Genomic DNA, 15,421 nt, shown 5'->3' with positions numbered 1-15,421 from the left:
AAACTCATCCATTTGGTCCGTGTTTGCATACAAAAACAACAATATGGGAACAGTGAGTCCGCCTTGATGCAGAACACTTTTGCAATTTATTTAGGACAAACAAGCAGAAATTTCCAAGCAAGGTTCACAGCGCACATGAGCGCTCTAAAGAGTGACAGCACACATACCACTTTCGCAGAAAGCCTAATGAACAAAAACCATAACCCCACTAATATCAAAAATGATCAATACATCCTGAAACACAGCAATAGTTTATGCCGAAAACTAACAACGCAAGTAAGTTATTACATACGAAAGGCTATAGTGGAAGGGGAAAAACGTAATAAACGAAAAGACACAACACACTCCTCAGTTCTCTCAGAGCGCTGAGAGAACTAACCCAGGACACAGAACAGAAAGCACACATACGCAAACGAACAACTCCCCCATCACACACAGAGACATAAATAAGTCGTCAGCACTCTCGCTATTATTTTCATAGCCCTTTCGCAAGTTGCGATACATTTCTCGGGACACACGGGAACAGCTAGATGGCGTAATGTTTTGGATTAATAAATAAGTGCGAAAGTTATGTTTACTGTGTATAAAAGTAGCTACAAGCCGTCCAACGAACGTGAGTACACAACAAACTAAGTGACAACCTAGTGCACGCCAAAACTGTATCCACAACAATACAACAATCCCAACTGTATAACGCTGACATACTTAAGTTGGGTTTTTGTATTAATTTACTAACAGCCGCTCATACAGTTGCAGACGACTTGATGTATGTCGAAAAATAAAACCATGCTCTAACGTGTAGTGCTGACCCGCACTATAACCCTGGGTTCGGTGTGGGGCGGCGGAGGGGTGAAGTGGACTGTGGTAGTCGTCGTGGGGTTGTGGACCACTGCGGTTGCTGCGGGGACAGAACCTCTCCGTCGTTTCTAGGCCCCCTGTTAACATACCTTACAACACAATTGATTTATTATTAGATATTCTGCACCTCATCAAGTTAGCAGCCTGCCTATCCCTCTTAGAGCAAGAAATCAAAGAAAAATACTTAATTTGAAAATTTGTAAGTTAATAATGGGACTTTCTGCTGATGAAAAACTTGTATTACAGTACATTTTGGTCGACTGTTGTGCTGTTAACTAACAACTGTGTACATGGTGCACTGTCATGCAGTATTTCATTCCTACTTAAAAAAAACGTTGTTGTTTCTGAGGTTAGCGAAGAGCGCCGATTACGTCAGTATTTCCCATCACTCGTCTCCACCCGCCGCAAAGTCATTTAGATTTTTGTTCATCAATTTCAGCAACTCTTCTTGAAGAATGCCGATGTGAAGAAATAGCACATTAATGACGTGAAAAAGCTGTTGTTTAACGCAACTGGTGTGCTATTTCTTCACATCGGAAACCTTGCTATTCCAATCACACCGCCACCCCCAGTGCAATCGGACTTTTTCTTTTTTGCCACCTACACTGGCTTCACTCAGTCATAGCGAAAGACTGGAGGTGATGAAAGCTCAAAAGGCAGTAAGACTCCTTCACACAGTGAAACTAAAATTATCTTCTACTACAATTTCAAAAGAACAATTTCAAATATCTACTGAAAATTGCAAAAAGATACAATATAAATAGAAACATCAGCGCTCGATATTGCCACTTGATATAGATATATCGACATATCGTGAAAGAAATTACGCCGACACATGTCGATGTTTCCTGTGGGTAATGCCGTCATATCGATACATTGATATTTTATCAACGGTCCTAATCTGGAGCACCGCGAGCTGTCAGAATGGTGAAGTTTGTTGCGGCTTCCATTCACGCAGCAGTAGACAAGAGGCACTCCAACAGTGGCTCGCATAATGGCAACCCTGGACACTGGAGTGGCGCCGTGTCGTTTTCAGACGTGTTCTGGTTCTATGTGCATCATCAGGACGGACACATCCGTGTGTGGAGGCTCTGAGCAGAACGAATGTGCTACATTGCATTCGTTCTGCCAAATCTGCCCAGCACATGGTGTGATGGTGTCGGGTGACTTCGGACATACAACACAATAACTTCTGGTTCATACCTCCCGTAATTTTATAGCAGCCGTTGTTGCTGCCGGAGATGGCAACTGTGCACTAACTTTTGCACCCTGTACACCCTCATATCACCTACAAATTTAGTCACATATTCTTCGTACTGTACCGCACACGCACTTCTAGTAAAATTTCCTTATTTGCTATTCTTTCCGATGCCACATCTTCAATGGCCAGCAGAGTATTTTCGAACTAACGGCTTACGTGAAAAACGTAAGCATTTGATACAATATGACGACGACGTTGTGGTTTTAATTATACTGGGTCTCTCTCCTGGGGGTCATCAGGCACATTTTCTTTGGTGTTTCAGCAAATGATTACAATTTTGCACTTGAAACGTGTAGCTGGGACCAGCACAAACAAATACGGCTCACTAAGTCTCTCGTACGATTCCAAGAATCGACGGAAAGTGTCGGTTTTTATCCCGTTACACACGAAATGATTTTTAAATCGCAATTTTACGTGTCCATTCGCCCATTCGATCGAGCTGTCCAGAATTTGTCTAGTGCGATATTCTATTCATCGATATGTTTTAGCAGAGACAGTAAAACACAAAGAGGAATTTGTAACTCCAATAGTGACAGAGCAGTGCTGCTGCACTCAGCATGGGCTGAAGTGGTGCTGTCGTTGCTAGAGGTCTGGTTATTCTTCGTGTTTTACTGTCCCTGTTAACATATATAAATGAAACGAATATCGCACAAGTTAATATGGGACCGCTTTGTCGAATGGGCATGTAAAATTCCAATTAAAAAATTACTTGGTGTAACGGGGAACAAACCAACGCTTTCCGTCGACAGTTGGCGCCGCATGAAAGATTTGACGAGCAGTATTTGCTTCTGCTGACTCCTACTACACTTCCCAAAAACGAAACTACAGATATCTGCAGAAACACCAGAGAAAATCCGCTTGATGACTCTTAGGTGAGACTCCCTGTATAATATTAAGATATACATGGAATTGTGTTTAACCCTGACAACAATATTTACATTCTTAATGTTTCTAATTGGTGATTTTGGGTAATTTAGATCCTTCACAGACAGCTTAAATTTCTAATTCAGGTACCGCAGGATGACGAGGTCCGCTCTAAATTAGTTGCTAGATAGTAAACTAAATTGTAGATCTTCTTCTTCTTTCAGTAAAGCTGGCCTCAGACAGGTATCAACTGTAATGGGGATATTTCTGGTTGTCAGCAAACCTTCTCTTTCCCGAAAGCTCTCTTTCCATTGGATATTCTGCGTCTCACTTCCTCTGCACAACTTTCGCTAGAAGTTATCAAGCTTCCCAATGTTTAAACCTGTTCTAATACCAGTCTATCTTGTGATATGTTAATCGTGCGTCATCTTTTCCGATTCACATCGCTTTAGTATTGCAACGTTCTGTTTCATTCTAGTCCATTTATCCAAGCTTACAATATTCTCCATCATTACCTGGAGCTCTTCCTCTGTTTGTGCTAGCACACTCATATCGTCAGCATACTTGATGGCTTTTATTCTGTCTCCTCCCACTACAGGTCCGTTCGATTTTTCTGGGATACTGTGTGATAGAAATAAATATTTTTCGAAATTAAAAAAGGATGCAGAATTCCAACATACGTAACTTATCCATAACACGAATTTTATCTCCTGCCTGAATTGTTCGAGAATTCAACATTCACGGACTATTCTGGATCCTGCTGTGCGCCAGTGAAATATTCTCCGTTTGACATTTAGTTAGCGTCAGCGATCATATATTCACTGTTCGCACTCTGTTGCTGTTTCACAAATTTTCTATTAATTTTCCACGGATAAGACGTCACACATGTAATTTCACTTCTAAGAAGCCGTGGCTTCGAGAGTGCTCTGTTCCTGTGTGACGATGAGATAACAGTTGTGTTGCGGGAGAAACTTTTTTTTCACACGTCGTTAATAAAATTTACGAACTGACGTACAGATAACGCAGCTCTTATCAAAGTTTTCTTATCTTGTGACCAGATACTGTTTTTCTTAGTCATAGGCTGTAAAATTAGTTATGTTCTGGTCGTTCCCGGACCTTCGGTACACGAAGCACACTAGTACTTTAATTGCACCTTCACCAATGAAAGACTGCTAAAACTTCGTCGACCTTCTGAAGAAAGAGTTATTGCAGTTCATTCTGGCTAAGTCGTCAGTTGAGATAACTGTGTTTATAATCGGCGTCTCGCAGTGGAGGATTTAGATAGTCTATAGCTTCCTTATATATTAAATACACAATGCTGTTTTATGGTGTGTAACTGAGCTACCAAAGCATGCCTTTCAGGGCTCAGTATCAAATGGAGTCTCATCTGGTAAATTTACTGCTGAAGACACAGGTTCAGCTAGAATATCGCAGTAAGAACCTTGTCTCTCGGACGGATCTGAGTATAAACACTCAGTGTTCCTACAGGGGAAGCCAACGTTTCTGTCAGAAATGAGGAATATCAAACTGGTACTGGAGTTGCAGGAGACGGTTAAGTTTTTGTGGTGGCACACGATAACATCATAGGAGGAAGACTATCTGAATTGAGTCAATATGACTCTTTGCGATATCTGGAGGACATGGGCCTCTGGTACAGCCTTCAGTCGGAAACAGTTTTCAACAGGAATTCTGAATAGAGGGTATTAACAAAGCTTGTATCAAGTGACATAGCTCGAAAAATGTTTGTAATAGACACCGACAACATTTCCAGAGACGCAAGTGAGAGATATGAGTAGAGATCTAATGCCGAGCTGTCAAGTTGACAGCTTTGGCCAAGATGCGAGAGTGGATCATAGGCGTAAGATACTTAACTATACTTAAGTTTCATTCATACGACAATGACTAAATTAAGGTAACATGCATAAATCGCACGGAGCTAACGACTCGGAACTTGATGTGTCACACAATTGCCAGATGTCTTTTTATAATAAATAGTGTTTGCAGCGTACTTATAATTGTATAAAAACAGAATGTGTCCATAACACCAGTAACTTTTGAAAGTTGGGTACCTAGCTTGAATCATACTAAGCATGGTAATGCTCACGTTGGTATAATAAATGCAGGGCAGTTTAGATATCAGAACTGTACGTGTAGATGATGATCCGCAAGTGTTAAAAAACTGGAGGAAACCGAAGTAGCCATTCACATGTACATATAAGGAATTTCGTATAGACAGAGGATGGTAGGGTGGTTATGACAATGTTCCCTTTCCATGTGAATGATTTATTAACTTATTTTTTCTAATATTTTCATTTCCATTTAATTTTAACCAGTTTGATTTTTGTTTCTTATGTTCTTAACATTGTTGTACACAAGACTAGCTAATCTAACATTATGCACAGTACCTTCGCAGTTATGCCTTAATTACAGTACCTCCTTTAGCATTTAAAAGAATTGGTTAATTAAGGACGCACTCCCAATGGTGCCATGTTTTATATCTTGACGACCCGTGATTTTGCGACCAGAGTGACAACCGAAACATTAATTGCTGGGCAGTGTGCAGAATCTGAAACAGCCCCCACATTTGCATATGAGGCATGTTAATGACGAAGAGATGGGAGTAAGGTAAGATACCAGTATTCGTGGATTGCAGATCGTAGCTGGCATTCACCTGGGAGGCGTTACAGTTTGGTCAGCATCTCCACACCCGGGTCCAAGCACAGAACTAGGAATACGTCAATAGCTTATCAACAGTCTCAGTGAATTCACGTCAAGCAGTATTGACTGTTCGCACTGCTCATAGGACATATTGGGAGGGGTGAGGGGTGGGGGAGGTAAGGAAGTAGGTATGGTTAAAAAATTACCCTTTTATGGCTTAAATCATATAATGATACTTTCCTAATATGTTATATTGCGTCTGAAAATGTATCCTTCTATGTGCATCACAGTAATGTTTTGGTTCTAGAGCGCCACCTGATGGGAATCTATTATTATTGTTTTCACTAGTATATGGAAACTGCAGCCACAGACCGTATGCTCCAAGTTCATGAGGTTAAGAAAAAGACGTTTCATATCACCAGTCTTATAATCCAGTTCAGCCTATCCACAGGTAATCATAATAGTCATCACATTGTTTAAGATTAAATGTTTCTGAACCAAAAATGAAAAAGACATATCCCAGCATCAATGTAGTAAGTCAGTTAAACCTTTCCTCAAACACCCACAAAATTTATGACAATATTTTCTTTCAAAAAATTTTAAAACCAAATTAAAGCGGTTCATTAACGCTGTATTGCCTTGAATGCTCGACGGCTGGTTAGTTAGAGATTTTATAACTTCACAGACAGTAATTAGACGGACCGTATAAAAAAGGTTCTAATTTTTCTGTGTTGTCTAAGCGTGTAGCTGATTTGTTTCTCTTTCAGTAGAATTCAGATAAGAGCTTCCGATAATATTAATTTAAAATTTATTATATTATCTGCAGTTAAGTCTTCGCTTTGCTTTGACAGGGATGCTAAGGCATCTGGTTTTTATAACGTCAACTAATCGACATGAAGAGGGACCTTAACAGTAACAGAAGAGCTTTTCTGTTTCAAAGTAAGTCTCCCCATTTTGTTTTATTTATTTTGTAGTGCCTATAGTAATAGAACGATACATATTTAAGGAAGATATAAAAGTGTGATTCACCGCACTACGGGTAGTTTAGTATTGGACGAAGTAGTTGCGGGGCTAATAATAGTAAGAGGAACGAATAGGTGCTGCGAGGAAGGAGCGATAATTAGTCCCACAGAATAACTGCCAACAAGAAGAATCATAGTCAGTAGATCCTTCATCATCATTGGTACGTCCCAGTAGACGTGAAGTGAGAGAGAAATAACAGACAAATCGCTTCCATTGTTGACCAGGTACACTGCGAATATAACATTATGAAAACAGCAACTTAGTCTGGCAGAACGTCTCATAAGATTGCTCAGTGTTTTACGAAAATGTAATAAGCATCAGATTATGCCCTGCCAATAAAACAGGTCGAATGTTGATAAAGGATTACTACAAGTGATACGCTACGGTCGCAGGTTCGAATCCTGCCTCGGGAATGGATGTGTGTGATGTCCTTAGGTTAGTTAGGTTTAAGTAGTTCTAAGTTCTAGGGGACTGATGACCTCAGATGTTAAGCCCCATAGTGCTCAGAGCCATTTTTTTAAACTACAAGTGATAAATAAATAATCAAATATATTCTAGACGACGCTGCAATATTCGTCCACATTAAAGGCTAGAATGAAAGTTGAGTTACGCAACAGAGAGAATCTTCCACAACAGCGGGATTCGCTATTATAAGATGGGTATTTGCGTGCAGTCTGTAAGTAGTCAACATATCCTACTCACCCAGAACTTGTCATATAAAAATGTTATCGCCGTATACGTTCATGATTTGATGACCATCCTTCATTCTCAGTGTTTCTATTAACTCGTTTGCTCAACTGTTTAAATATGATACCAATTATTGGGAGCACAAAAGTCCTAATGTTAACTGTGTCCTTTTCCACATTTTTTCGTTTCTGTTGCTTGCACATTAAGGGAATAGGATCTCTATAGCGAACGTTTTTCATAATAGCTATCCACGATCACCCGTCCTCATTAAAATCAGATTTTTAATTGGCATGTTCCTCAGACAGTGGTCCCCTTGAATATCCAGTATTAAAGGGTTTAGAAGCAAGAATTAGCATTTATAAAAAAATATAGTATAATTTTAACACGAGACTTCTGAAAACTACCCCCTAAAATGTGTAAGGCCAACATAGCAACCATAAATTATGCATAATGTTAAGTAGTAAATTGCAAGTGCAACTACGAATAGTGCTCTCGAAAAAGTCGATCAATGCAGAACGGAGACTTTTCTCACCTGATTCGTTTACGAAGGTATATCTCACATCGTTCGTTAATGACGACATTTATAACGTGAGTCATTTTTATACTTTGTGGTGTCACCGCCAGACACCACACTTGCTAGGTGGTAGCCTTTAAATCGGCCGCGGTCCGTTAGTATACGTCGGACCCGCGTGTCGCCACTGTCAGTGATTGCAGACCGAGCGCCGCCACACGGCAAGTCTAGAAAGACTTCCTAGCACTCGCCCCAGTTGTACAGCCGACTTTGCTAGCGATGGTTCAGTGACAAATTACGCTCTCATTTGCCGAGACGATAGTTAGCATAGCCTTCAGCTACGTCATTTGCTACGACCTAGCAAGGCGCCATTATCAATTGCTATTTATTTTGTGATGCATGTACGGTCAGACCGATGTTCACCAACTATGAATTAAAGTTAGGTATTCCAGCAGCTACGTACGTTATTGGCTATATTAATTACCTTGTCCAGTTCCAGACCTCACGCCAGCCTGCGTGAGCTTAAACGCGTGCCTTTCGGCTTCCTCTCATAGTGACTTGGCTGTCTTGCCAAGTCACAACATACTTCATACTACATTTGCTGTTTCGTGCAGAGCTTACGAAGTTAAAATCTGTTCTGTACGAAAAACTAGCACCCGCAACATTGCACGAAACGCACCTTCTGACAACCACACGGATCTGGAGTATGAAATTACCATCCCAAAATACTTGCTCTATCGGCAAAAGAATAAATGTTATAGGCACCGTGCAAATGTTTTATTAATTCACACACCCACACAGACACACACACACACACACACACACACACACACACTGCGTCCCTCCCACACTTTATTATGTCCAAATGACGTACTTAGTTCTAACATTTACTGAACACACACATTTGAGAGTAAATTAATTATACTTCATCACAGGGTGTTCGGAAATTCTCGTTACAAACTTCTAGGACTTGTACAGTGGAGGAGTCTACGACTGTTTCAATACAGATGTGTAACGCATCTGTGTCTGCTGAGGTAAAGGGAAAAGTCTCAGAGTTGCTTGTCCTGGTATTTAATGGACTAGACAGAATGACGTGTACTGCTGCAGATGGTTACCTGCATGTCCGTCAATAAATGTGGTTTCAGGATGATGGTGCACTACCTCACTTCTCACGTACGGTTCGGAGACATCTCAACTAACGATATGGTGAAAGATGGATAGGCCGAGGTGGTCCAGCCGTGTGGCCACCGTGATCGCCGGATTTAACTCCAACGGACTACTTCTTGTAGGGTCGTAGGCGAAGTATAATTTACGAGACTCCTGTAGAGACGGAGGGAGATCTGCAGGCACGGGTTCCGGCCGCTGCACTACAAACTGAGGACACACCTGGTGCAATGGACAGTGTGTACCAGAACATGCTTCGAAGGTACAATGTGTGTAATAACGGTGGTGGTCGCCACATCGAGCCGCTGTTGTAATGCATCAGTACTGTTCTGTACGTACAGTACGCTGGGTTCTTTTTTGTTTTAGAGTAATGTTAACATGTAAAGCTTAGGTGTTACTACAAACAAATGTGCTTACGTGATAAATGGATGTTTCGTTATGTTTCCTTTCGAATTGTTACCTAACAATTGTACTGCGTCATGCTTAATTCAATTCCTCAAGAAGAAATGGATGATTTAAATATCTGAACTGAAACGGCCGTAGAACCGAAACGGTACGTTTCCAGACATGGCTTCCTATTCAAAATATTATGTACTCATTCCCTTATACAAGTCGTAGAAGTCTGTAACGGAAATTACCCAACACCCGGATTTAATTATCTAATCAACCAGCAATGTCTGATGAAATAACAACACTCACTGTTTCTCTCGAGCATTGCATGTCATGCAGCTAAATGATAACGAAACTAGAACAGATGACGCAGTCCAACGCCTCTGGTACTGAAATGACAAAATACATTTTCTTGTCATTCTCATTTTACCGATCTGTCCATGTCAGTATTATACATTGCCTGATCTAATAAAACGAGTCAGACTGCATGTACTGTGGGACAGGGAGCGTCGAACATTGAGAAGGACTGCTTTAGAAAATTGCTTGAATTCAGCGGAAGGAATCACTTGTGAGTTCCAAAGTGCAACTAGCCATTGTGTCCAGGACAAACTACTTTCATTCAGCCCCAACTGTGTGTTCTTTGATTGCTCTGGGAGAACACTCATCAAACTAGAACACATGAAATATTAATTCACTATATAACGTAAATGAATAAAAGATTTACTCAACTTCGACCGACTTCTTTCGTGCAGGATTCAACTGTCATTGACTATGAAACCATCACTTGATGCTCCAGGTAGCGAACTGTTCTCTTGAGGTACAATGTCCGACATTTAGAACGGTACCAGTTCATCCTAAACTTTAACAACTCTTTGGTCCTACGTGATGATGCTGTCTGCTGTAGCTGAGGTCACGAACTGGGCAGAGCTCATGCATGCTGGACACTATCTGACCTCAGGGTGAGGGTGCTGCAAAGCTGGAGCACAGCTGTAGTCTTCACTAGCGCCTCCTATACGTCTTTGAGAATTACAGCGAGCCCTCGTTAATGTCTATGGTATCGATTTGCGTTGTCAGCTTTCAGACTTTGGTGAGGCACAGAGATCTCTGGACGATACTACACAGGCAGTCCATCTTGCACAACGAGAGTGCGCAGGGAGTTAAAAAGTGTGGGGTACGATGTTTGAGCAGCTCTTCATAAGCCACACATTTCTGTAGTCAGTGATAAAAGACTTTTGAGGTGGTGTAAAGAACAACGCCACTAAATAGTGGATGGCTAGAAACGAGTAACGTGGAGCGATGAATCACGCTGTACCTTCTGTCAATCGGACGGAACAGTTCGGGTTTGGAGAACACCTGTAGAACCTTACCAGCCATCATTTGTAGTGTCAACAGTGACGTATGGAGGACGTGGTTTTATTTTGAGGGGGTGTCTTTCGTGTTTATGGTGTAATCCCCTTATTGCGCTTTAGAGAACATTCAGACAACACACTGAAAATGTCGCCAGCGAAATTGAAGCCATTATAAAGGCGAAGGGTGGCCACACTTCATAATAATGTCCACCGGTTCGCTGTCATCTGTTTGAGATCGGGTGTTCTGCTGGTGGTCCGCGTTTCCCTAACATGGCATTTTGACGGCGTAACGCGATGTGTTCATCAGATGTTACGTGGCTGCAGTCTCACGGAACACCTGATGAGATGTAAAGTTACGGAGTCGAAATATCGTGTTGGAAGACACGGACCAGCGGCAGAACACCGGATCTCAACGACATAATTTTGAAGACGCTATCAATTTTATGACATTTACTTTTGAAACCTGTAAGTCCAGGGTTGTTAAATTAATTGAGATGTTTCCAGAATGAGATTTTCACTCTGCAGCGGAGTGTGCGCTGATATGAAACTTCCTGGCAGATTAAAACTGTGTGCCCGACCGAGACTCGAACTCGGGACCTTTGCCTTTCGCGGGCAAGTGCTCTACCAACTGAGCTGCCGAAGCACGACTCACGTCCGGTACTCACAGCTTTACTTCTGCCAGTACCTCGTCTCCTACCTTCCAAACTTGACAGAAACTCTCCTGCGAACTTTGCAGAACTAGCACTCCTGAAAGAAAGGATCTTGCGGAGACATGGCTTAGCCACAGCCTGGGAGATGTTTCCAGAATGAGATTTTCACTCTGCAGCGGAGTGTGCGCTGATATGAAACTTCCTGGCAGATTAAAACTGTGTGCCCGACCGAGACTCGAACTCGGGACCTTTGCCTTTCGCGGGCAAGTGCTCTACCAACTGAGCTACCGAAGCACGACTCACGTCCGGTACTCACAGCTTTACTTCTGCCAGTACCTCGTCTCCTACCTTCCAAACTTGACAGAAGCTCTCCTGCGAACCTTGCAGAACTAGCACTCCTGAAAGAAAGGATATTGCGGAGACATGGCTTAGCCACAGCCTGGGGGATGTTTCCAGAATGAGATTTTCACTCTGCAGCGGAGTGTGCGCTGATATGAAACTTCCTGGCAGATTAAAACTGTGTGGCCGACCGAGACTCGAACTCGGGACCTTTGCCTTTCGCGGGCAAGTGCTCTACCAACTGAGCTACCGAAGCACGACTCACGTCCGGTACTCACAGCCATACTTCTGCCAGTACCTCGTCTCCTACCTTCCAAACTTTACAGAAGCTCTCCTGCGAACCTTGCAGAACTAGCACTCCTGAAAGAAAGGATATTGCGGAGACATGGCTTAGCCACAGCCTGGGGGATGTTTCCAGAATGAGATTTTCACTCTGCAGCGGAGTGTGCGCTGATATGAAACTTCCTGGCAGATTAAAACTGTGTGCCCGACCGAGACTCGAACTCGGGACCTTTGCCTTTCGCGGGCAAGTGCTCTACCAACTGAGCTACCGAAGCACGACTCACGTCCGGTACTCACAGCTTTACTTCTGCCAGTACCTCGTCTCCTACCTTCCAAACTTGACAGAAGCTCTCCTGCGAACCTTGCAGAACTAGCACTCCTGAAAGAAAGGATATTGCGGAGACATGGCTTAGCCACAGCCTGGGGGATGTTTCCAGAATGAGATTTTCACTCTGCAGCGGAGTGTGCGCTGATATGAAACTTCCTGGCAGATTAAAACTGTGTGCCCGACCGAGACTCGAACTCGGGACCTTTGCCTTTCGCGGGCAAGTGCTCTACCAACTGAGCTACCGAAGCACGACTCACGTCCGGTACTCACAGCTTTACTTCTGCCAGTACCTCGTCTCCTACCTTCCAAACTTGACAGAAGCTGTCCTGCGAACCTTGCAGAACTAGCACTCCTGAAAGAAAGGATATTGCGGAGACATGGCTTAGCCACAGCCTGGGGGATGTTTCCAGAATGAGATTTTCACTCTGCAGCGGAGTGTGCGCTGATATGAAACTTCCTGGCAGATTAAAACTGTGTGCCCGACCGAGACTCGAACTCGGGACCTTTGCCTTTCGCGGGCAAGTGCTCTACCAACTGAGCTACCGAAACACGACTCACGTCCGGTACTCACAGCTTTACTTCTGCCAGTACCTCGTCTCCTACCTTCCAAACTTGACAGAAGCTCTCCTGCGAACCTTGCAGAACTAGCACTCCTGAAAGAAAGGATATTGCGGAGACATGGCTTAGCCACAGCCTGGGGGATGTTTCCAGAATGAGATTTTCACTCTGCAGCGGAGTGTGCGCTGATATGAAACTTCCTGGCAGATTAAAACTGTGTGCCCGACCGAGACTCGAACTCGGGACCTTTGCCTTTCGCGGGCAAGTGCTCTACCTACTGAGCTACCGAAGCACGACTCACGTCCGGTACTCACAGCTTTACTTCTGCCAGTACCTCGTCTCCTACCTTCCAAACTTGACAGAAGCTCTCCTGCGAACCTTGCAGAACTAGCACTCCTGAAAGAAAGGATATTGCGGAGACATGGCTTAGCCACAGCCTGGGGGATGTTTCCAGAATGAGATTTTCACTCTGCAGCGGAGTGTGCGCTGATATGAAACTTCCTGGCAGATTAAAACTGTGTGCCCGACCGAGACTCGAACTCGGGACCTTGCCTTTCGCGGGCAAGTGCTCTACCAACTGAGCTACCGAAGCACGACTCACGTCCGGTACTCACAGCTTTACTTCTGCCAGTACCTCGTCTCCTACCTTCCAAACTTGACAGAAACTCTCCTGCGAACCTTGCAGAACTAGCACTCCTGAAAGAAAGGATATTGCGGAGACATGGCATAGCCACAGCCAGGGGGATGTTTCCAGAATGAGATTTTCACTCTGCAGCGGAGTGTGCGCTGATATGAAACTTCCTGGCAGATTAAAACTGTGTGCCCGACCGAGACTCGAACTCGGGACCTTTGCCTTTCGCGGGCAAGTGCTCTACCAACTGAGCTACTGAAGCACGACTCACGTCCGGTACTCACAGCTTTACTTCTGCCAGTACCTCGTCTCCTACCTTCCAAACTTGACAGAAGCTCTCCTGCGAACCTTGCAGAACTAGCACTCCTGAAAGAAAGGATATTGCGGAGACATGGCTTAGCCACAGCCTGGGGGATGTTTCCAGAATGAGATTTTCACTCTGCAGCGGAGTGTGCGCTGATATGAAACTTCCTGGCGGATTAAAACTGTGTGCCCGACCGAGACTCGAACTCGGGACCTTTGCCTTTCGCGGGCAAGTGCTCTACCAACTGAGCTACCGAAGCACGACTCACGTCCGGTACTCACAGCTTTACTTCTGCCAGTACCTCGTCTCCTACCTTCCAAACTTTACAGAAGCTCTCCTGCGAACCTTGCAGAACTAGCACTCCTGAAAGAAAGGATATTGCGGAGACATGGCTTAGCCACAGCCTGGGGGATGTTTCCAGAATGAGATTTTCACTCTGCAGCGGAGTGTGCGCTGATATGAAACTTCCTGGCAGATTAAAACTGTGTGCCCGACCGAGACTCGAACTCGGGACCTTTGCCTTTTGCGGGCAAGTGCTCTACCAACTGAGCTACCGAAGCACGACTCACGTCCGGTACTCACAGCTTTACTTCTGCCAGTACCTCGTCTCCTACCTTCCAAACTTTACAGAAGCTCTCCTGCGAACCTTGCAGAACTAGCACTCCTGAAAGAAAGGATCTTGCGGAGACATGGCTTAGCCACAGCCTGGGGGATGTTTCCAGAATGAGATTTTCACTCTGCAGCGGAGTGTGCGCTGATATGAAACTTCCTGGCAGATTAAAACTGTGTGCCCGACCGAGACTCGAACTCGGGACCTTTGCCTTTCGCGGGCAAGTGCTCTACCAACTGAGCTACCGAAGCACGACTCACGTCCGGTACTCACAGCTTTACTTCTGCCAGTACCTCGTCTCCTACCTTCCAAACTTGACAGAAGCTCTCCTGCGAACCTTGCAGAACTAGCACTCCTGAAAGAAAGGATATTGCGGAGACATGGCTTAGCCACAGCCTGGGGGATGTTTCCAGAATGAGATTTTCACTCTGCAGCGGAGTGTGCGCTGATATGAAACTTCCTGGCAGATTAAAACTGTGTGCCCGACCGAGACTCGAACTCGGGACCTTTGCCTTTCGCGGGCAAGTGCTCTACCAACTGAGCTACCGAAGCACGACTCACGTCCGGTACTCACAGCTTTACTTCTGCCAGTACCTCGTCTCCTACCTTCCAAACTTTACAGAAGCTCTCCTGCGAACCTTGCAGAACTAGCACTCCTGAAAGAAAGGATATTGCGGAGACATGGCTTAGCCACAGCCTGGGGGATGTTTCCAGAATGAGATTTTCACTCTGCAGCGGAGTGTGCGCTGATATGAAACTTCCTGGCAGATTAAAACTGTGTGCCCGACCGAGACTCGAACTCGGGACCTCTGCCTTTCGCGGGCAAGTGCTCTACCAACTGAGCTACCGAAGCACGACTCACGTCCGGTACTCACAGCTTTACTTCTGCCAGTACCTCGTCTCCTACCTTCCAAACTTTACAGAAGCTCTCCTGCGAACCTTGCAGAACTAGCA

At 44.1% G+C, this 15,421-nt stretch overlaps 1 non-coding gene across 1 annotated transcript; it reads right to left on the bottom strand.

The window, feature by feature from the left end:
- Positions 1 to 14,343: 14,343 nt before the first annotated feature.
- On the bottom strand, positions 14,344 to 14,418 carry Trnal-caa. Its single transcript has one exon. It is a non-coding gene; the product is annotated as a tRNA-Leu (tRNA).
- Positions 14,419 to 15,421: the final 1,003 nt, after the last annotated feature.

This window comes from Schistocerca piceifrons, chromosome X (assembly GCF_021461385.2).
Source record: "Schistocerca piceifrons isolate TAMUIC-IGC-003096 chromosome X, iqSchPice1.1, whole genome shotgun sequence".
Lineage (NCBI taxonomy): Eukaryota > Metazoa > Arthropoda > Insecta > Orthoptera > Acrididae > Schistocerca > Schistocerca piceifrons.
Note: the sequence above shows the minus strand (reverse complement) of the source record. Positions and strands in the feature narration are given on the sequence as shown.